Source organism: Mauremys mutica, chromosome 23 (assembly GCF_020497125.1).
Source record: "Mauremys mutica isolate MM-2020 ecotype Southern chromosome 23, ASM2049712v1, whole genome shotgun sequence".
NCBI classification, from domain to species: Eukaryota; Metazoa; Chordata; order Testudines; family Geoemydidae; genus Mauremys; species Mauremys mutica.
The window spans coordinates 17,355,818-17,377,047 of NC_059094.1; the positions used below are offsets into that span (position 1 = coordinate 17,355,818).

Genomic DNA, 21,230 nt, shown 5'->3' on the forward strand with positions numbered 1-21,230 from the left:
AAGACTAGACTAAAGCACCATTATTGATCATTATTAGTTTCTTATTAAATGAGGTGTGACATTGACAATTTACCTGCCTGGGGAGGAAATGGGAAAGTAAGGTGAAGAAATTCCTTTCCTTTCCTGTTGCCACACAGAGGTAAGAATTCCATCCTAGCTTTAAGTTTACTCAAGCGCTGCCCAAATGTCCTTCACACTTTTATCTCTTCCACTTTCCTTGAGGACACTTGGTACTTTTTACAGCCTTCCCATTAAACAAAGAAAGTGACTGGGAACTAATGTAGCAAAAGACTTTGCTGACTAGAATTTCTAAGGATGTTTTAGTGTCCTCCTTTCCCTTCTCTCTGCATTCAGAAAAAAATATTGATTGCTATTTTTAATTTAAATCTTGGACAAGATTCCCCCCACTCCCCCGCCTGGGTCTTTTGTGTTGCTGGTGATGAAAACTGATTACAGTTTCTGGGAGGCATTTTGTACTGGGGATATTTAACAGAGCAATGAATGGCATTTGAGAGCGCCTCAAAAGCCGGGTGAACAATTTTCATTGACTCTGTTGGGGGAGTCACACTTATAGATCAGGGAGCAGAAAAATTCTCCAGCGTCATCGTGGTTCAGAAATAAAAGGATTGTTGAATCGAGGACTTTATTAACTGACCTTTTCTGAAACTCACCAGGATGTTTGCAGTGAGGGAGAAGCTGGGGGTGGTAACATATCGGACTATTAATAAACATGCATGTTCCAAAAGCCATGGGTCACTCTGCACCAGGGGTTTTACTGCAGTGCTGACCTACCCTCTTTGACCTCCACGGCCATTCTGAGCTCAGCTGGAAATGAGGCTCAAGGCTGGAGAGGTGATAGAGCCCTCAGCACCCAGTGATGTCCAGGGAAGTCAAAGGAGCTGAGGCCTTTGTAGGGCTGGTCCCACGTTCTCGGAAAGCCACAGGAGTCTTTGCACTGACTTCATTGGACTCTGGAGCATGCTACTGTGTGCAGTGGTGGGACATGTGGCCCTTTAAACCTACAGCGAATGAACTCAGAGGCTGGTCTTTACCATGGGCTAACTCCTAAAGGAGCCAGGATGTGGGGGGTCCAGAATCCTGCTCTGAAGCCATGGAACTGCTCTGGAGCTGCCATTCTGAGCCTGCAGGAGCCCCTAAGCTTCCTCTCTAGTGGGGATAAAGTCTGGAGGAGCAACACTGTCCTAGAGCCACCCTCTGACCAGAGAACCATATCGGAATGACGGTTTTGTGGTTAAGGGACTGGATTAAGACTCAGGAGTAATGGTACAAATCCTGGCTCTGCCACAGACTTCGGGGAAATCTCTTAATATCTCTGTTCTCTGCCTCTACAATGAGGATAAAATATTCCTTCTCCCAGCATCTGTCCAGATTATAAGCGCTATTGGGGCAGACACAGTCTCTTCCTGTGTGTTTGTACAGAGCCTAGTTCGGTGGGACCCAGATGCCTCAAGGTGGTCCTGTCATAGAAATAATTCTAACAAATGACATTTTAGGAACCAGACTCTCAAAAGCTGGACTTTGAAAAGCTGAAATGACTTTGGAAAAGTGCTGATAAAATTCACACAAGGAGTGGCAATCTTGGCATTTGCAGTAATAAAATCTGGCATTCGGTGTTTTGTTTCTGCTATCACAATAGACAGAGTTTTCAGAAGTTATATATGCTTCAAAGGTTAATATATGTTTATTATGAATGTGCTTCTTGTAAATGTTAATTATCGCTGGTGCAATTACAGGGTTTTTTTCACTCCATAGCATATGTCTTGTGTGTGTGTGTATTTTACTACCTCTTATTATTTGCCACACTGCATTGTTCATCTAGGAGATAACTCAAGATTAAAAGCTTGTGGGGGCTGTAATTAGGAGCTGAGCAGTAGAATTTTGGACAATTTTAAGGAGGAAATGTGTAAAGCTGCTTTTAAGGGTGAATGCAAACAATTTCCATAGCCACGCTGAGACAGCAGGGGAATGGTGCTGAGAGAACCACCCTGGAGACCTTTCAGCTTGGAGTCGCGCTCCCGAGGGCGCAGAGCTAGCAGTGTGTGACTGGCACATTGGTAGCTTAATCTGGGCCTGCTGCTGCAACCAGGCCTCTGAAGGTATGTCTACCTTGCAATAAAACACCCAGGGTCAGCTGACTTGGGCTCACGATGCTCAGGCTGTGGGGCTATGAAAGGGCAGTGCAGATGTTTGGGCTCGAGCTGGCAGCCTAAGCATTGCCGGCCCCACTCAGCTGACCAGGCCAGCCGCAGGTGTCTTGTTGCAGTGTAGATGTGCCCTGACATGTAGGTCTCTGAATGCTTTGGAAGAATGCAAGTAACCCTTAGCCATGCCCTAGTCAGTGGGATTCCCCCCGCCCTGCGTTCCCCCAATGCTCAAGGCTGTACAGATGCCTGGGAAGAGATGGCTGTACCCTGGCCTGAAGAGCTTGTCATTTGATTGCAAATATAAATGAACAACTTTCCAAAGCCTATGAGCCATCCTCAGTCCTCCCCACCCCAGCCAGAATCTAGAGGATAGCTAGCCCGGTGGTTAGACCACTAGCCAGGGCTAGGGTTCAAGTCCCTCCTGTGCCACAGACTTACTGTGTGGCCTTGAACAAGTCACTTAGCCTTCTGTGCCTCCGTTTTCCCCATCAGTAAAAAAGGGAATAATTGTGGGACACTAGATGTGATACTATAGTAATGGGGGCCATAAACATGCCTGAGAGAGGGAAGCTTTGAGAGCAGTTTATTGCCAAAGAAAAGGCTTGCACTAAGTGCTGTTCTAAATAGATTCATTGCCCTTGGGAAAAAGCAACCTCTCCCCCAGCCCTGCAGGGATGCAAAAGGCAACATGGGACAGTTTAGGTATTGGAGCACTGCTGCGTGCAAGTGGTGATGGAAATTAATTAAGATTAGAGATTAGACTTTTTTTCAAATTTTTGTTTGACCCAAACTATTTACTTGTTAAAGTGGCTTTTTTAAAAAAGGTAATGTGAATTTTTCCTGGAGCTTTTTTGTTAAAATACTGAATGTCACATTGTGTGTTTTTTGTTTTTTTTTGAAAATTGATTTGGGGGGTTCCACTTATCATTGGGTAGGGTGACCAGATGTCCCAATTTGATAGGGACAGTCCCAATTTTTCGGTCTTTTTCTTATATAGGCTCCTATAACCCCCCCACCCCCACCCCCGTCCCGATTTTTCACATTTGCTGTCTGGTCACCCTATCATTTGCGGGGGTGGGGGGGAGAGGAAGATATCCACAAAATGGGGAAGGGGGATATTTTTCTCCTTTCAAAATCTTGCATGGAAAGGAATTGCCATTTTCTAATGTGCTGTAGCAGAGGTCAAACTCCTGACCATTTTTTCTAACCTGCCAGGGGGAGTATGGGATAAGATGGTGTCAGATGCTTGCTTCCAGCACTGCCTTTTGATGCCAGTAGAGTGACTTTTCTGCCCCCGCAAAAAAAGGTCCTGTTTTGGTCCAAAATCCTGCAACATCTCAGTAGTTTTGTGAAACTGGTTCAATCTCGTGAAATAAAACTGAACCAAGATGCAAACTCCCCAAACTGTCAGGTTCCCAACCTTTGCTGAAGTGTTTTGTACAATCCTAAAGCTCCTCAAATTTTTACGAGTGTTTAGATGCCTGAATAGCGATTGCGCTAGGTGCTGTACAAACAAATAGTAAGAAACAGTCCCTGCCCCAAACAGCTTGCCGTCTAAATAGCCAAGACAGGCCAAATATCTTGGGTGCCTTCGCAGGACATTTTCAATCCCTTCTTTAACAGGGAGAAGGATCATTAATTTAGAAAATTCATTACAGCTCCATCATTGTAGGGGGACCAGGGTCCCATTTTTGACTAGAGCACCCGGTCAAAAAGGGCCCCTAGCAGCTCCGGTCAGCACCGCCGACCGGGCCGTTAACCGTCCGGTCAGCAGTGCTGTGGTGCTAAGGCAGGCTAGTCCCTGCCTGTCCTGGCTGGCTCTGCGCTATGCGCCAGAAGCAGCCAGCAGGTCCGACTCCTAGGCAGGGTCCACAGGTCTCCATGTGCTGCCCCCGGCTCCGCACAGCCAATGGGAGCTGAGGGGGATGGTGTCTGGGGGCAAGAGTGGCACATAGAGCCTCCTGGCCCCCATCCCACCTCGGACCTGGACTTGCTGGCTGCTTCCGGGGTGCGCGCAGCACGGTGCCAGGACAGGCAGCCAGCCTGCCTTAGCCCCCCAGTTTCGCTGCTCACCGGGAGACGCCCGAGGTCAGCCTGTCCCCAACCCCCCAAACCTGGTGCACCCTCCTGCACTCCAAACCCCGCATCCCCAGCCCCACCCCAGAGTCTGCACCCACAGCCCGAGCCCCCTCCTGCACCCTGAGCCCCTCATTTCTGGCCCCACCCCAGAGCCCTCACCCAGTTAGAGCCCTCACCCCTTCCCCCACCCCAACCCTCTGCCCCCAGTCCGGTGAAAGTGAGTGAGGGTGGGGGGAGAGCAAGGAGGAATGTAGTGAACGGGGGTGTGGCCTCAGGGAAGGGGCGGGGTATGGTGTGGGGCCTCGGGGAAGGGGCGGGGCTAGGGTGTTCGGTTTTGTGCAATTAGAAAGTTGGCAACCCTAGCTCCATGAACATTAATTAGAACCTCAGTAATGTACTCCCTTGCCCAACATCATAGCCTGAAGCATTGACTTCTAAATGCCTCTGGAAGGGGTGTCTGACTAAGGCAAGAGAAGAAAGAATAATGTATAAATTATTCCATTTCCTGTTAAGTCATATGGCTGTTTATAGCTACTGTTTGATAATAGCTTAGGAACCTCTTTTAATGCTGGCACAATATCTGTCCTTTGCAATGTTTTGCAACAGCTTGTCATGGCATCACCTCTTAAGCATCTGTTAGCGATGCCATGAACAATAGGCCTTTGTGCTAAGTTATTGGTGGCTGCATTTAGACCTTGCTTTTGCAACGTGATCTCAACAAAATGTCTCTTTCCTAGGCACAGTGCTCTAAAGGTGACTCTGCCTTTTGCTCTATACGCAACAGAATTAATATGAAGAAACCGCAGGAGAACTGTTGGGTCTCTAATAACCATGTCGGCTAAATCTATGCCACAGTGCAAGGCCAGAGACAATTCTGCTGGGAGCTTACGGCTTCTGAAATGTAGACCACACTGACTATTTAAAGGGGCACTACCCTATTCCTGTACTCGAGTGACAGGGTGAATCGAGTGACGGCAGGGTGTTATATTGAGGCAGACAGTGCACAGCAGGGGGAGCACTCGGCACCTATAGCAGCAGTTCTCAAACTGTGGGTCGGGACCCCAAAGTGGGCCCCAACCCCATTTTAATGGGGTCACGCAAGCCCCCACTGCCTCAGGCTTTGGCTTCAGCCCTGGGCAGCAGGACACAGACGACAGGCAGGCCCCCTGCCCAAGGATGAAGCTCGTGGACTTCGGCTTTTCTCCCCAGCCCGGCATGGTGGAGCTCGGGCTTCAGCTTTGACACACGCACCCTGCCTGCCCAGGGCGGCTGGATTCAGTCCCGCGTCCTGGGGTCGTGTAGCTTGTCAGAAAGGGGTCGCGGTGCAATGAAGTTTGAGAACCCCTGTCAGGAGTCAGCACTGGCCATTGTCTATTGCTCTGCCTTCTAAAGCGCAGGGGATCTCTAGGGAATCACAAAGCAAAAGTTCCATTTGGAGTTCTGCATTTTCTGGGGCTGCCATTTGCCTCCCACCTGGCTGCTGGACAAGTTCACCTGAAAATATTCTTACACGGTGACCTTCTGCTGAGACTCTGAAGCTGCATGAATAAGTGAGCTGCCATCTTCCTGGGCAGACAAAAACCAGGTACAGAGGGTGCCCGGGGCATTGTGGCTGTAACTCCCTGGGGTGTGTGTGTCCCTTTCTGTGCTGGATCCAGAGAGGATGGGAGTCTGTTATGCCCCCAACAAGGGATCTCTAGCTTAAACTGCAGCAGCTCCTGCCTTTAGCTTTCACAGTCTCTGGTTCAAGTGCCATTGTCATCCAAGAGAAACTCTAGCCTGGGTCCAAAGGCAAACGCAGGAACCTTGATCCTCCCCTGGTGCTGATGTTGAGGGCTCAGGCCTGGGCTATTTGTACCACCGGAGCACTTACTACACTGTAGTTTCTGCCCTTTGCTCTGCTTTTGCCACTAGAGTCCTTAGCGGAAAGGGCCTCTGTGGATTTGGCTGACGCAGGCTGGGTTTTGGACCTCAGCTGGGATCTGAATCCAGACTTCCCCAGAGTTTGGTGGATTTGGGCGGGAAGGGGTGGCCTCAGGGATTCAGCTCCAAGGGTTCATTTGGGTCATCTCGTATTTTCAGATATAAAGGATCAGCAGTTTCTAGGTCATTGAAGTTGCTCCGCCCCTCTAGAAATTAGAGCACTTAGTTTTGGTCCCTATACATAGATGTAAGAGACCAGCTGTAGACACTGGGAACATAAGAACGGCCATACTGGGTCAGACCAAAGGTCCATCTAGCCCAGTGTCCTGTCTGCCGACAGTGGCCAATGGCAGGTGCCCCAAAGGGAATGAACAGAACAGGGAATCATCAAGTGATCCATCCCCTGTCACCCTATCCCAGCTTCTGGCAAACAGAGGCTAGGGACACCATTCCTGGCCATCCTGGATAATAGCCATTGATGGACCTATCTTCCATGAATCTATCTAGCTCCTTTTTTAACCCTGTTATAGTATTGGCCTTCACAACATCCTCTGGCAAGGAGTTCCACAATTGACTGTGCGTTGTGTGAAAAAATACTTTCTTGAGTTTGTTTTAAACCTGCTGCCTATTAATTAATTTGGTGGCCCCTTGTTCTTGTATTATATGAAGGAGTAAATAACACTTCCTGATTTACTTTCTCGACACCAGTCATGATTTTATAGACCTCTCTCATATCCCCCTTTAGTTGCCTCTTTTCCAAGCAGCGGTTTGAAATGTCTGCTTACTAACCTTCATGTGCCTTGGATTCCACAGCTCTAAAGGGGGTTAGGGTACCTTTGCAAGGTGCTTTGAGATCTCTGGATGAAAGTGCTATGTATTATCATGTGACTGCACATTGCCAGGTTAACAGGAGGGCATGGGAGCTCTGCTCAGATGCTACACTTTCTCATCTCTGCTAAACCCCTTTTCTCTTGTCTGCCTGCCTTCCTTCCCTGCTGACTCTCCCAGCAGGAATGCTGAGGCAAGGGGTTTAAGAGACAATTATCCCTCTGGCTCCATTTCCTATTTTTCTGCTCGTGCCTGTGATCCAGCTTAGACCGTCAGGGATGGGAAACTTGAGCCACAGATTTAATCTCAAATCCCTTTCCATTTGCGACGCGGGGAGACAAACTGCGATTTCAATCTATGAAAGGGGAGAGGAGATTCCCAGCTCACATTAGCGGATGATAATTGCTTTGGGAGCAGAGACTCAACCTCAGCAGTGGGTATTTTTTTTCCTTTTGGTTCCTTCCCTATGAGTGAATTTGCAGAAGGATTTCCATTAGCTGGGGAAGGAAGAACGTTCCTGAGATGTCTCCAAACATCACCTTCCGTTCTAGGCTAGCCCCATGCAGGGTGTCCTAGTTGTCGAAGCATCATGAGCTTACAGACTAAATAGATGAGACAGACAGAATCCAATCCAGCTAGCCCAGGATCCAGTCTCAGACAGGGGCCAGCCCCTGCTGCTTAAGGGAAGTGCAAGAAGCCCTGCAGCAGGCAGATATGGGGATAAGCTGCCCCCATGAAGGTCTCATCCTAGCCCCTATTAGTTAGCCTATCAGGAGCCCTCAAGCAGAAGGTTTTCTATCCCTTCCACAGTCATTGGTGGACAAGGAGGGAAGCAGAGACGGGAGGTGACTTGTCTGAGGTCCTACAGCTGCTTGGCATCAGGAGAGTTGGATTCTAGTCCCAGCTCTGATTCCTAGATCACTGAATCACATGGCCACCCTAAGCCAGGTACTTGTTTGGAGATGATCAGCAGACTTCAGTCCCTTCCTTTGCCAAGCGAGTGCCTGCTGAAGAGGGAACTTTATCTTCCAATGGATGGCAGCTGTGCAAGCCTCAAGAGCTCTAAGGAGTTTTTCACCACTGGGTCATTTCTGGCACTGTGGTCATTGCACGGGAGCTCCCTGTTCCTTTGTTACCCCAGGCTAGAAATTGTTGAACCCTGGGTCCCAACCTGGGGCTTCTGCATCTACACTGCATTATGTGGGCCCAAATTCGACCATCTGTATCCCAGACTGCCTAGTGCCCTCCTGAAATGTGTCCGCTCTCGCCCTTTGTTCATGGTGCCGTGTGGGAAAACTTTGATGGTCCACCAAATTTGACTGTCCAGTGGACGCAAAAAGTTGGTCTGTGGGATTGTGGGATACTTTTGGCAGACTCCCAAAGTATGAGTCCAGTGGAGTTGCATCTACACTGCAAAACAAGAGGGCCAGAACCCTGGCTCCTGGCTTGTGCCAGGTTCAGACCCTCCACCCCCATGGGGTCCTGGGACCTGGGTATGAGACCTGAGTTCGTGCAATTTGTGGTGTCAACAGAAGGGCGGGGGGAGGCTTGAGCCTGAGTTTGAACCCTGGGGTTAAACTGCAGTATAAACATACCTCAAAGCACCAAGGCCTGGTCTTGTGGTCAAGACACTGAACTGGAGCTCTGGGCCCTGTTCTTGACTCTGCCACCATCTCCCTCTGTGATCTTGGGCAGCTGACTTAATTTCTACGGACGTCGGTTCTCTTTCCGAACAATGGGAAGACAATGGTTCCTTTCTTCCAGGCGTTGACTGTCCTGGTTGTGTAGCCTGAAAGCTCTTTACTATTGGAGCAGTAAAGTTCAGCATGGGAGGGATGTACTAGATTCTCTCTTGAGGTCCCTTCCAGCTCAGCATTTCAATGACTCTGTGTCTCTTACTCTGCATTTGTACAGTCCCCAGCTGTGCACAGGGGCTTCTAGGCGCTCGTGTAATATGACTAGTAAATAACAAGAGTCCACTCCACCAGCTTTCATTTAGGGATTGTTTATTTGTGTTATCATAGTGCCTGTGGACCCTAGTCAAGGACCAGTGCCCCCGTGTGCTGGGTAGGGTGACCAGATGTCCCGATTTTATAGGGACAGTCCCGATTTTGGGGTCTTTTTCTTAGGCCTTGGCTACACTTGCAAATTTGCAGCGCTGCAGCAGGATGTGAAAACACACCCTCTCCAGCGCTGCAAATTGCGGCGCTGCAAAGCGCCAGTGTGGTCAAAGCCCCAGCGCTGGGAGCGCGGCTCCCAGCGCTGTCCGTTATTCCCCACAGGGAGGTGGAGTACGGACAGCGCTGGGAGAGCTCTCTCCCAGCGCTGGCGCTTGGCTACACTTGCACTTCAAAGCGCTGCCGCGGCAGCGCTTTGAAGTGCAAGTGTAGCCAAAGCCTTATATAGGCTCCTATTACCCCCCACCCCCATCCCAAGTTTTCACACTTGCTGTCTGGTCATCCTAGTGCTGGGTGTTGTACGTGGGTGAACACCCGAAAGTTTGGAATTCCGGCATGGTTTGGAAAAGGTGCCATGAGGTTTGGATGCTTCTCTGAACCTCTTGGGACTGTGAAATTGAGCTGGGAATCTCATGAGAACAGCTCATCCCCTCACACCTCGGGAACAAAGAAAATGCGACACAATTTTTCAAACCTCATGGAAATTTTCAGTTCAAGTTTTATGACCGTTGCGGGAGGGAGTTAATTTATCGGCACTTGTTCACCGATTGCTAGGTTTAATATCGGCATTTCTTTCATTTAGAGGGTAAGGATTCCCCTGTTTCCTGCCCCACCGAACCCTCTTTTTCCCTCAGCTAATTCCTCTGGCCTAAAGAACCTATTACTAGTGGATTCTGAGTTGTGGAAGGGGCTGGGGCATCCCTTTTCCGCACTGAATTGGGAGCCCTGACCTAATTACCCCAAGGAATTAGTCAGCGGTTAGCAGGCAAATGCCCATAAAAATAAAATGGTGTTTCAAAGAAGGCATCTTCCCTCCCCCGCAACCAACGCTGTTTCCTTGCTACACAAAGGTCAATTGAATTCATTACAGTGTAAAATGCAGTTCTCTGATTGAAGGTTCCTCTTTAACATTTCAAATAAATGTTAGTTTTGCTTGATGGAATGCTTTAAAGGTCCATTATAAAATACCCTTTTGTATGAGAACTAATTTCTTTACATCATTTTTCTTTAATTTCATGGAACGTAATTATTCCTTCCACCCTCCCTCCCCTACCCCACCCCCTGCTTTTTTTCCTCTTTAACCCGTTTTGCCAGTGAAAACCAAACAATATTCTTTAAAGTGATACAGTCAGGGCTGATAGAAGATTAAAATATTGTGGCTATGATAGAGCTATCTATCCCCTTACCATTGTAACTGAGCATCTCACAGCCTTTTATCTAGTTATCTTGCAACACCCCTGTGGGGCCAGACAATGTCCTTATCCCCTTGTTGCAGGTGGGGAACTGAAGCACAGAAACTGTGACCTTGCCTGAGTCACGGACTCTCTCTTTGCCTCAGTTCCCAGCTGTAAAATGGGCACAAGAGTAAATCCTGCTTGGTTTGCAAGAGGCAGGCCAAGGAATTTTCAAGTTATGTGTATGTACAGCACCTAACACAATGGGGCACCTCCAGGTGCTTCTGCAATACAAATAATAGTGTGTGTTAGTGTTGTGTTTTAATAGCACTAATAAGATGCACTTTTCTCCTCTCCGGGAGCTCCCCATTTAAGGATCTCACAATTATAGGCTGTGGGTTAAACTCTCAGGATGACCAGGGTGTCAGACACAGAACTGAAGCTGCTTGAAATGTTTTCTTCATTTTTTAAAGAAAAATGACCATTTAGCAAAAAAAAATGTATTGACAAATTTTAAGGGTTTTTTTCCTTCATTTTCTGTTTCATTAATGAAAAATGAAACCCCACATTTTTGGGGTGGGAGGGTTATTCCCTTTTGCTCTCCCTTTTACAGGGGCAAGATGGAAAGAAAGGGATGGGGAAAGTCAGAATAAAGGGAAAAGGGCGGGGGAAGAGGGGTGGAGAAAGAAGAGCTGAAAAGCCAAAAACTAAAATACTTTTGTTCTAGGTTTTTATTTTATTTTTGTGGAAAAAATTGGAAAATTTTGGATTTTTCTTTGTGAAAAATTGAGGAAAGGGGAAAAAATTGGGTTTTGGGGAAATATGAATAATGGAAAATATATGGTGGTTTGTTTCTTCCACTTCGAATTCATGAGGCCTGTTCTGCCAAATAGACCTACAGCATTCTAAGAGGGCAAAAGTCTCTGTTTTTGCAGGGAAAAGGAGTATGCACCTCGTATGTCCAGTTCCAGCTGTATTTTGAAGTCTTCAGTGGGGATTATGTGGTGAAAAGGACTTTGTGCTGCCTCTCTGCATGTGTGGGAATTACACTCTCAGAAACCTGTGATCAGGCTAGAGCCTGAACAGAAATTCAGTGAATAATAATTTCAAATAATGGATAAATCCATGATGCACCCACACCTTGTGTCCAGTTCTGGTTGCCCCATCTCAAAAAGAATACAGCGGAAATGGAAAAGGTTCAGAGAAGGGCAACAAAGATGTTCAAGGGTCTGAAATTGCTTCCACATGAGGAGAGACCAAAAAGATTAGAGCTGTTCCTCTTAGAAAAGAGATTAAGGGGCTATGATAGGGATCTATAACATCATGAATGGTGCGGAAAAAATGAACAGAGAGATTGTATTGATCCTTTCCCACCATACAAAAACAAGGGGTCACTTGATGAAATTAATAGACAACGAGTTGAATACAAACGAGGAAGTGTTTCTTCACACAACACACAATTGAACTGTTGAACTCACTGCCGGGGATGTTGTGATGGTCAAAAGTATAACTGGGTTCAAAAAAGGGCTAGAGAGATCCATCAGTGGCTATTAGCCAAGATGGTCAGGGATACAACCCCATGCTGGGGGTGACCTTAAACCTCTGAAGTTGGGAGGAGAAGATGAGTGGATCTTTCAAAAATGGCCCTGTTCTGTACGCTCCCCCTGAAGCTCTGGTACAAGCCACTGGAGACAGGATACTCAGCTAAATGGCTGATGGGTCCGACTCAGTCTGGCTGTTTTAATGTAAATTCTGTTCTGCTTGCAACTATCCCACAAAGCAGAAAAAAGCAGTTCAATCTGCTGAGTACATGATGCACTGCAAATCACTGGCTCTGCTTCCTTCACGGCATTGACAGGGCATGTTCTTTTCATTGGCTGATGGTCGAGTCCCCTCCAAGTCCCATCGATCATGACTGGCATTCATTGGCATTGGATTAGCCCTCAAGCTGTAAAACCTGTGCCCTTTCAGAAAGGTCACTTGAAAACAAAACCTCTTCCGGCCCCTTGCCTACTCTTTTAACACAAAGAGAACTATGAAGTGAGGAGACAGCCCTTGTCATGGCCACTAACGTGGGACCAACCCTGGCAGTGCTTCAACAAGCTGAGTCTGCCAAGCACAGGGCTCATATCCAAGAGCAACTTGGGCACTCTCCATCATGCCAAGGAAACAATAAATGCAGCCCAGAGATGACTGTAAGGGGTGCGTGTGTAAACACCCACCAGAGAGAAGCCCTGGGTGAATCGGTATGGACTTTATATAGGTCACTGGTAGAATTAATGTTCCAAACAACACAGATGCAACCACATAAAGGGAAAAGCCAACCGAGGTTGGTTTGTTTTTTTTAAGGGCCATGAAGCATTGGGCCAGTCGGCTCTGTATTTAGCCCCACCTTGCAAGGCCTGTGCAGGGTGTGGACCTACAAGGAGGAAAACTCGGCAGCTGAGAGCTGGCCGGGGTGGAGGGCAGGTGGGCCAACAGAGGAGGAAAGTGAACAGGCTGCCCAGATGTGAGGCAAGAAACTGCATTTGAGCTCGGAATTGACTGAAGCCTGTTGGAGGCCCTTGGTAGGAGGATAAACCCGACTCAGATGACTGGGGCCCAGGAGCCGGCAGGGAGACAGGCAGCTGCAACTGGAGGCCTGCCTGTAAGGAAAGGGTTGTTACCTCAGAAAGGGTTGAACTCTCTAAAGTAGCTTGGCTGAAGGGCCAAATTCCCCTCTACGGCAGGAGGAGGCTGAAGGTCATTGTGGGTAAACTGAGGTGGGAGTGTTGCTGTGCCAGTCCATACCACAAGGGGGTGCTCCAGGATGGTGAGCCTTGTGACGTGGGTATTAACCAGAGACTTTGAGTCAACAAAATTTCAGCCTGTGGAGGTACTCATAAGGGGTTCTCTTTGACTGCCCACTCAGCAGTTACTCATGGTTAAAGATGATCAAGATGTCTTTGAATTTCAAAATCTCAATTAACAATATTATTGAACTTTTGAATTTCACAATGGTAGAAAGGGCGGGGGATATTTTTACAATCCCCCTCCCCCCGTGGGTTTTTTTCCCCCAACCATCTCTTTTCATGGTGCATGATTGGTTCCCTACGTCAGATGCTTTTGCTTTTTGATTGGATGATGGACACTGTTAAAACAGACAAATAGCAAGTGGCTCTAAACCATACTTCACTGCTGTGACTTTTCATTCATGATAAAACTTGGGGTCCATGAATATTTGGATGAATAAATTGTTGCCCACACCTAGACTTACAGAGAACAATAAATATGAACTCTTGAGCTTCTTCTGCGAGACAAGGGAATTAGATTCTTAGACCTGTGAAGAATGGTTCATTATTTCAGCAGTTCTCCAGGTGGATAACAGTGCCAGTGACCAGACAGGATAGAGTCTTATTGGAAAGACCTGATTTTACAAATCATAGGTCTGAGTCTCCATTGTCTCTGCACCTCATATAGTCATTTCCACCTGTGCAAAGTGGTTGTAAAACACTATTATTCTGCTTGTTAGTGACTTCCAAACGATGAATCAGGGGTATAGAGTAACTGCTTTATTCATTGCTGAAATGCAGCCAGTTCTGGGATGGAATTGATGGATATTTCACAGCCACACACCAATGGTCAATGCTTTAGGACTGGAAGTGAAGAAGAATATCTAAAATTCTTCTAGATAAGGGAGGCTGCATGTAATGACCCGACGTGGACTTCAGCCTGCACCCTGAGGCTCCCACCCCAGCACGTGAGAGAGGTCATGGGATGTGTAAGTATCACAAATGACTGAGATCAGTTTAAAGGACCAAGTCCTCAGCTGGTGTGAGTCACTGTCGCTGCATTGTTGTGGAACCCAGAGCCCCACCGTGGTGCTGGGGTTGGAGAGGCAGGGTTGCTGGGGAAGAGCCATCTTCTAGGTGGGTGAAAAGCCGAAGGGCAAGGCTTTTGCCTGCCTGTAACAGGTGGGTCCGGGGCTCAACCCTCTGAGGGGAGGAGGGGAGCCACACCGGCCCGCTTGTCTCACAGGGGTTCTGTCCTGTCTCTTTAAGGCTAGGACAGGCCCAGGCCCCCTGGTGCAGGGGCTGGGCGACAAACAGTCTAAATAGGTCTCAGGCCTTTTGTGGCAGGCTGAGCCAGTAACAAACAGTACAGGGGCTCAGGCCTTGGGTAGCAGGCTGAGCCAGTAACAACAGTACAGGGGCTCAGGCCTCTTGTGGCAGGCTGAGCCAGTAGCAAGCAGTACAGGGGCTCAGGCCTCTGGTGGCAGGCTGAGCCAGTAGCAAACAGTACAGGGGCTCAGGCCTCTTGTGGCAGGCTGAGCCAGTAACAACAGTACAGGGGCTCAGGCCTCTTGTGGCAGGCTGAGCCAGTAGCAAGCAGTACAGGGGCTCAGGCCTCTTGTGGCAGGCTGAGCCAGTAGCAAGCAGTACAGGGGCTCAGGCCTCTTGTGGCAGGCTGAGCCAGTAACAACAGTACAGGGGCTCAGGCCTCTTGTGGCAGGCTGAGCCAGTAGCAAACAGTACAGGGGCTCAGGCCTCTTGTGGCAGGCTGAGCCAGTAACAAACAGTACAGGGGCTCAGGCCTTTTGCGGCAGGCTGAGCCAGTAGGTAGAGGGGGACGACTGCCACCCGTGAGTGGGGTGGCAGGGGGGGACACAGGCCCACCCACTCCACTGTGTCCCGGCCCGGGACCCTAGGCAGCGGTCCTCACCGCTGCCGGTCAGTGGGGATCCTGACCGCAACACACTGACATGGGTTCAGTCTGGTCAGCAGCCTGACTGAGGTCAGCTGCCCCCGGGCCACTTCCACTATCCCCCTCTTGGCCTACCTGGTCCACGGCGTCTCGCCCCGGGAAGTCCCACTGCATGGGCTCGTCCCAACCTGGGCTGGGGGGTAGGTCTGGTAGGTCCTTAGGGAAGTCCAGCCAATCCTGCCCCGGGGGCTCCTCGGGGTAACAGCATGGCAGCTGGGGCGTTCCCCCGGGCTCCTCGTCGTAGGTGGCGCGGGGGAGCTCCGGCGGGTCTTCCCAGGAGCGAGGTAGGGTGCTCTCCGTCCAGTCCAGGCAGTCGCTCGGGGCTCCAGTGGTTCCTCCGGTAGGAGCTCCCTCAGGCAGGTCTGCTCTCCCCGGTGGCTGAGAGCTGACTGAGCTGGGAGGCCCGGCTTTTATTCTTCCGGGTCGCCGCCTGACCCTCTGAGGGGCGGGCTCACCCTGCTGTAGCCCCGCCCCTTCCTGTGTCCGGGGCTCAACCCTCTCCGGGGAGGAGGGGAGCCACACCGGCCCGCTACACTGCCATAAAGTAAAGTAACTTCTCTGAAGTCTTTACAACGCATCCAGAAGCTGGGACCTCAAGTCTGCCCCCAGAACCATGGTGGGGTGTCGACTCATGGAGGGGTGTGCTGCCAACTGAGTAAACATCAGGGCTTCTTGCAGAACCCTAGTGTTGCTTGGAGTGTCCCCTGCCCCCAATGCAAGTCCTGACCAGCCAGCCTCAGGTGGGCAGGGGCAGAATACAGGAGTGCCAGGGAGCTGCATACCGCATGTCGCTTCACTCGCAAGAGCCGAGCAAAACAATCCCACCTGCATGTTTAATTTCCAGGTTTAAAAAGACCGAATCCCTGTGTCCATTCTTCCCCAGGAGCTGGTCACGGCAGACCTCCCTGTTTGACGAAGTGCCAGTTCTAATGCAGCCCAAGTAATGCTCCTTGTCGGCGCTGATAAAATCTGGAATCTATCACGGGCTTTTTCCTCACAAGCCTTTGTTACTACAGAAAGTAATTACAATTTTTGCTTAATTCCCAAAGTATTGCCTAGAAATATACGGGGTGGAGAGGCTGTTCAAATGGACTACTGGCCAGGGACTGAGGGACTCTGTAATTGCCCCAAACCTCTCAGCCTCACAAGCATTCTCGTTCGTTATCTTGTTGGCCGAGAAACCATGGTAGCTAGAAATATTCCAGTGAGATTTATGTGGTGGGGAGGGGGAATACATGATTCTCCCTTCCTCGTACAGGGACACCGACTCAGATTCTCGGACCCAAGTCCTTCAACCATCCTGAACCCCGCAAGACTTCCACTGTAGCCAACAGAAGCTGAGGAAACTCAGCACCTCTAAGAGCAGCTCAGCACCAGGTATGACAGGACCGAGTGGATGACCGAGTGGTCACCTTGGTCACATGGCGTTTTTTCTGCTTCCTGATTGGAGAAGGGAAACCTTGTCTGCCAATAATACTTGTAGCATTTGATAGGATCAAAGCACAGTCTGCATAGGATTAATCGTAACGACGCCCCTGTGATGGAGCTAGTAAGTGATGGTCTCATCTCCATTTTCCAGAGAGGGGCTGAGATATAGAGATGAGGTGATTTGCCTGAAGTCACACTTGGAGTTTGATGTAGGGCAAGGAAGTGACCCCAGGTCTCCCAAGATTCTCCCTCCAGTCCCTTAAACACAAAACCATCCTTCCTTTTGACTCAGCATGTGCAGCCTGGCTTTACCGCTGCCTGACATCTCTTGTCAGCAAGCTAGCACACAGACCCTGAGTCTCTGCTTTCTGGGCCTGGTCTGTTGACCATCATGCCATCACCTGATGGAACTTCCCATCAAACCACTTCTTTCCATCTCCTTTCCATTTTTCATCCCAGATTGTTTGCTTGGAAAGGCTCAGACTTTTCCTGGTTATTCGGCAGTCAACTCCACCTACCACTAGTGAATTTACTTCCACATCGGAACCTGCCAAAGGCAATTCATGCTCCAAGCTCCCAGAGCATCACCTGCCAGCTCAAAGCTATGCCATCCACCCTCTGACTCTCTCTATTGCTGTTGAAGACAGAAAGGAACTCAAGCAGTGCCATGTGAACGAGGAAGCAGGGCTCTCTCCCAATCAGGTGCCTGCTAAGAATTCAGAGAGGCATTGAGATTTGACATGTGCCCGGTAGGACGGCTGAAGAAATGGGTTCATCGTGTTCTAGGCATGTACAACTTTGAGCAGTGAATCCAACATCAAAGCTCCCCCTCTCCTGAGCAGCAGGCGCCTCCTTTCAGCAATGACGATACCAATTCCCCTGTTTAACCCATTTCAGCTGATTAAGGTAACACTTGTATTTTTAAATCATTTTGTTAGCATTCTCTCAGCCAAGCGTCCCTAAAGCCTGGTTTTCAGACGGAGGATCCAGCACGTAGGCTTTCATCCCCAATCACAAGCAGCAGGGGATCTGCTGTCTGGAGGACTGTGCAGACAGTTCTTTGAGGGGAAGGAAGTGAAGTAGGCTTGATGTGATGGGAAGAGTTAGGTAAACTTTTTGGGGGAGGAGGGGGTGAAAATGCGGATTTGATGACACAAAACATTTTGCAAATCTATGTCCATTTCACTACATTGTTCATGTGGGGAAAAAAAACACCCAAAGAATTGATGTTTTCAGTTCACGTTTTGGAAATGAACTAATTGATTATTGGTTTAAAGACTTCTGATGTCAAAGTTTCCTTTAATTTAAGAAGCCGACCATTTCAATTTGACCGTTTTTTAATGTTTCAATTTTTGTCAAAGCAAAATGTTCGGCTCAACCCCAAATATTTTTTTTCGGACTTTTCAAAATCGCCAGTGAACTGACCAATCCCTTCTTCCCACCGCTCTAGTGATGGGTACGCAACTGCTATGGAAACCTCAGTTGGCTCCAAATGAAGCAGGATGCCTCAGAAGACGCTAGGGGAGGGCTGATTCGGGCATTGGCAGGGTGCGGGCTGAAAGAGTCGGTCTTTTTTTCTCTCTAGTCTCCATGTTTCTATGGCTACATCCACATTACGAGCTGGGGTGTAATTCCCCTGCTTGTGTACGCATACTCGCACTGGCTCCCAGCGAGCCAGGGGGAGTGTAAATAGCTGTGTAGCCTCAGTAGCACTGGTGGTGGCGGGCGAGGCCTGGCTGAGCTGGGCCGAGTACAAACACAAGCTAGCTCGACTCTGTACGCGAGCCCATGATTTGGGCTCCTGGACTGAGCGTGTGCCCGGTTCCAGCACAGCTGCGCTAGAGAGCGGGTGGTGAGTTGCTGCCGCTGTTAAGTTACTGTCCCATCAGAGAGGCCACAAGCCAAAGTTCCTTCTCCCCATTGCTTGTGGCTGACACGCCCATGACCCATCTGTTCCACCCCCACAAGCCACAGGACAACAGAGAATCCACTTCCTTGTAGCTGTGGGACACTGAGTCTAGGCAGCATGGCCCAAGGTATAGGATGTGGGGGTCAGCCCCTTTGGGTTCCATATCCGGCTCTGTGATGTTGGGTGAGTTATTGCCTCGCTTGCTGCCTCAGTTTCCCCACCCTTAAGAGGGGTGATAATGCCTCACCTGCCAGCGCAAAGCCCTTTCAGGTCTCTAGGAGAAAAAGCACAGTCTCAGTACAACACGAAGACAATCTGAAGTAGCATATAGCAAGGGATTTCTTCCAAGGCTCCCTCTCCGTCCGTGTTTCCTGGATCCTGTCTCTGTTAAGGGAAGCACGCCACATTCACGTGATGCGCTGGACTTGCAGTGGATTGCTGGCTGATCACATTTGATTGATTAAACAAGGTTGTTTTTTGACCCCAATTGTTCTCAAGGAAGGGGAAAAAATCTTCCATCAGACTCTCTATCTGATGCAAGCAGACATCTGACACCGAAGATGAATTGAGGGCTGCATCTAAAGTGCCAGATACATAATACATTCTAAATAGGCTTCATTAATAGCTGCAATTAAATTTACCACCGTGGATTGGATACGTTTTCTATTAAATTTGCCCTTGTGATCCCCAACTCTGATTCGCCTCATAATAATGAATCATGCCACTTCTGATCTATTTCTTGTAATCTCCCTCCCCTCGCCCTAGGCAAAACATGAGGTATAGATAGAACTATAATCCTTATGTCACGGGTGTTTACTCTCTACGAATCAGACAAGGTGAGAGGAGAGCCTGGGGGAAGGATCCCTGGCTAAATGCTGACTGTCTTTTACAAACTTGCTTCATTTTTCAAGACACAGCAAGTAGATTCTCAGATCCACTTTCAGGCCTGTATCCTAGTCTCTTTAAGCCGCTCCAGCAGGGTCAAGGCACTGGAAACCAGTATGATCTCCCCCCGGGGAAGTGCCCCTGGCATAAAAGGGATGAGCTAGTGGTGCATAGCTGATATAATGGCCCTATGTGGATCCTCTCTCAGCCTTAGGGGTTGGGGGAATAGGAAGTGAAAAAAGAGAACAATGTCCTCTGGCTGTTCTGGGCTGTTGGGTGGTCCCTTGGGGACAGTTTCACCCCAGACATCAGTTAGAACAACTCCTGGAGCTGGATCCAGTGTTCGTGGGCTCAGCTCCATCCATTTACACTAGGTTAGGCCCAGTCTGTTGTTAAGCTCACTGATACCCCTCATAATTGGGAAGGAAGGGGAGAGAACTAACTTCTCTTCTATTCCTGTATATCTATATAATATTGGCCCGGTGTCTATTATGTCCCCTAGCCAGGGTCTGGTCTGCTTGATAGAGGATAACAGCCTACTACTGCTGCCAGCTACCAAAGTTACTCAAGTGGCAGAAGTCTGTGCTTTGGTGCTGAAGAGCTGAGCTCAAACCCTTCCCCTCGACATCTTCCCTTTTAAGGCAGTCTTATAACCTACATCTGAGTGAAGCATCCTCATCACAGATTTCTCGAGGAACCCAGATGCTGGCAGTGGGAGGCCTGTACATAACCCCCCGGGTGAATGTACTAGAGGTCCCCTTCTGTGCCCCATCCACAGAGGATGTGAGTCCTATCGACAGAGCCTGGCTCTTCAGTTCAAACTATAGCAGCTAGTGCTTTTAATCTCTGGAGGACCCCAGTTCAATCCACAGTGTGGTGGTGAAGATGGGAGCTGTTACATATTCACCACTTACATTGGCATGTATTTTTGTCCATCCCAAAGACTGCTCTAACTTACTCACTGGCTGCGGCAGTCTGGCCCCTCCTGCCCCTAGCGTGCCCCGCCACAAGAAAGGGAAAGCAGCTTATGGTGGTGTTTCCTCGGGCTCCCCCATCTGTCTCTTGTCTTATGTGGAGACAGTAAGCTGCTTAGGGCAGAGGCTGTCTTGTTCGGTTTTTGTACAGCACCCAGCACAATGGCACTCCGCTCTATGATTGGAGCTCCCAGATGTTACCGCAGTACCCATAATTCATAATAACGCGGTGACCCTTCGGCATGGGGGGTTAGCTGGGTTTAAACCTCCAGCACCACATGAGGTTTAAGGGGGACGTAGGCCTTCTGAATTTTCCCCACTGAGAACAGGAGTTGTCCCTTTAATCTTTGCTGCCAATCCCTAACCCTAGCAGAACGTCCATCTACACTGAGGGAAGTGCAGAAACCTGTTTGTGCCCCAGAATGAGGATTTCAAATGAAATCCCCCAATTCCCAGGGAAGGGACTGATGCCGCATCCGCCTGGCAATTTTTACATATAGGGAGATTAGGCTGGGTGGGGATAATTTCTGATAGAAAACATTTCCTGTCTGCAAGGCAGTCGTCCTGGTGGAAGAAAAAAGAGCGAAACTATCTGAGGCTCAAGCTTGGCTCTCTCCTTCCGTCTTAGTGTTTCTTTTATTGAAGGATTTATTGCTCCGTGAATTACATTTTTAATTTCCTTGTTTTTGATGTTGGTACCTGAGAAGGATTTGAGGGGGGAGGAGTGGGGCAGGGAAGTGCTATGTACATGTCATGCTTTTAGCATCCTCAAGGGCTGCCCTATAGCAGGGCTTGCAAGTCACCTTGCAGGGGAAATGCCAGAGCCCCATTCTTCGGAAGGAGCCAAGAAGATTGAGGGCACATCCCTAGGTGGTGTAAATCAGAGTAAATCCCTTGGAGTCAATGGGCCGGGTGCTCAGCTGATGTAAGTCAGCATTGCTTTA

At 49.1% G+C, this 21,230-nt stretch overlaps 1 protein-coding gene across 5 annotated transcripts in view; it reads left to right on the forward strand.

The window, feature by feature from the left end:
* LOC123355232 (gap junction beta-5 protein-like) overlaps positions 1 to 21,230 on the forward strand; it is a 140,445-nt gene that overhangs the window by 15,830 nt on the left and 103,385 nt on the right. The window contains exons 1-4 of one of the 5 annotated variants that reach the window (XR_006575023.1): positions 5,728 to 5,829; positions 14,018 to 14,107; positions 16,349 to 16,467; positions 16,978 to 17,111. The exons of 1 other annotated variant lie outside the window; for it this stretch is intronic. The gene's annotated coding sequence lies outside the window, so the exon portion shown is untranslated. Of the gene's footprint in view, positions 1 to 5,711; positions 5,830 to 14,017; positions 14,108 to 16,348; positions 16,468 to 16,977; positions 17,112 to 17,253; positions 17,425 to 21,230 lie in introns of those variants that run through there. 3 more of the 5 variants (XM_044997466.1, XM_044997469.1, XM_044997468.1) reach the window with 3 other exon arrangements.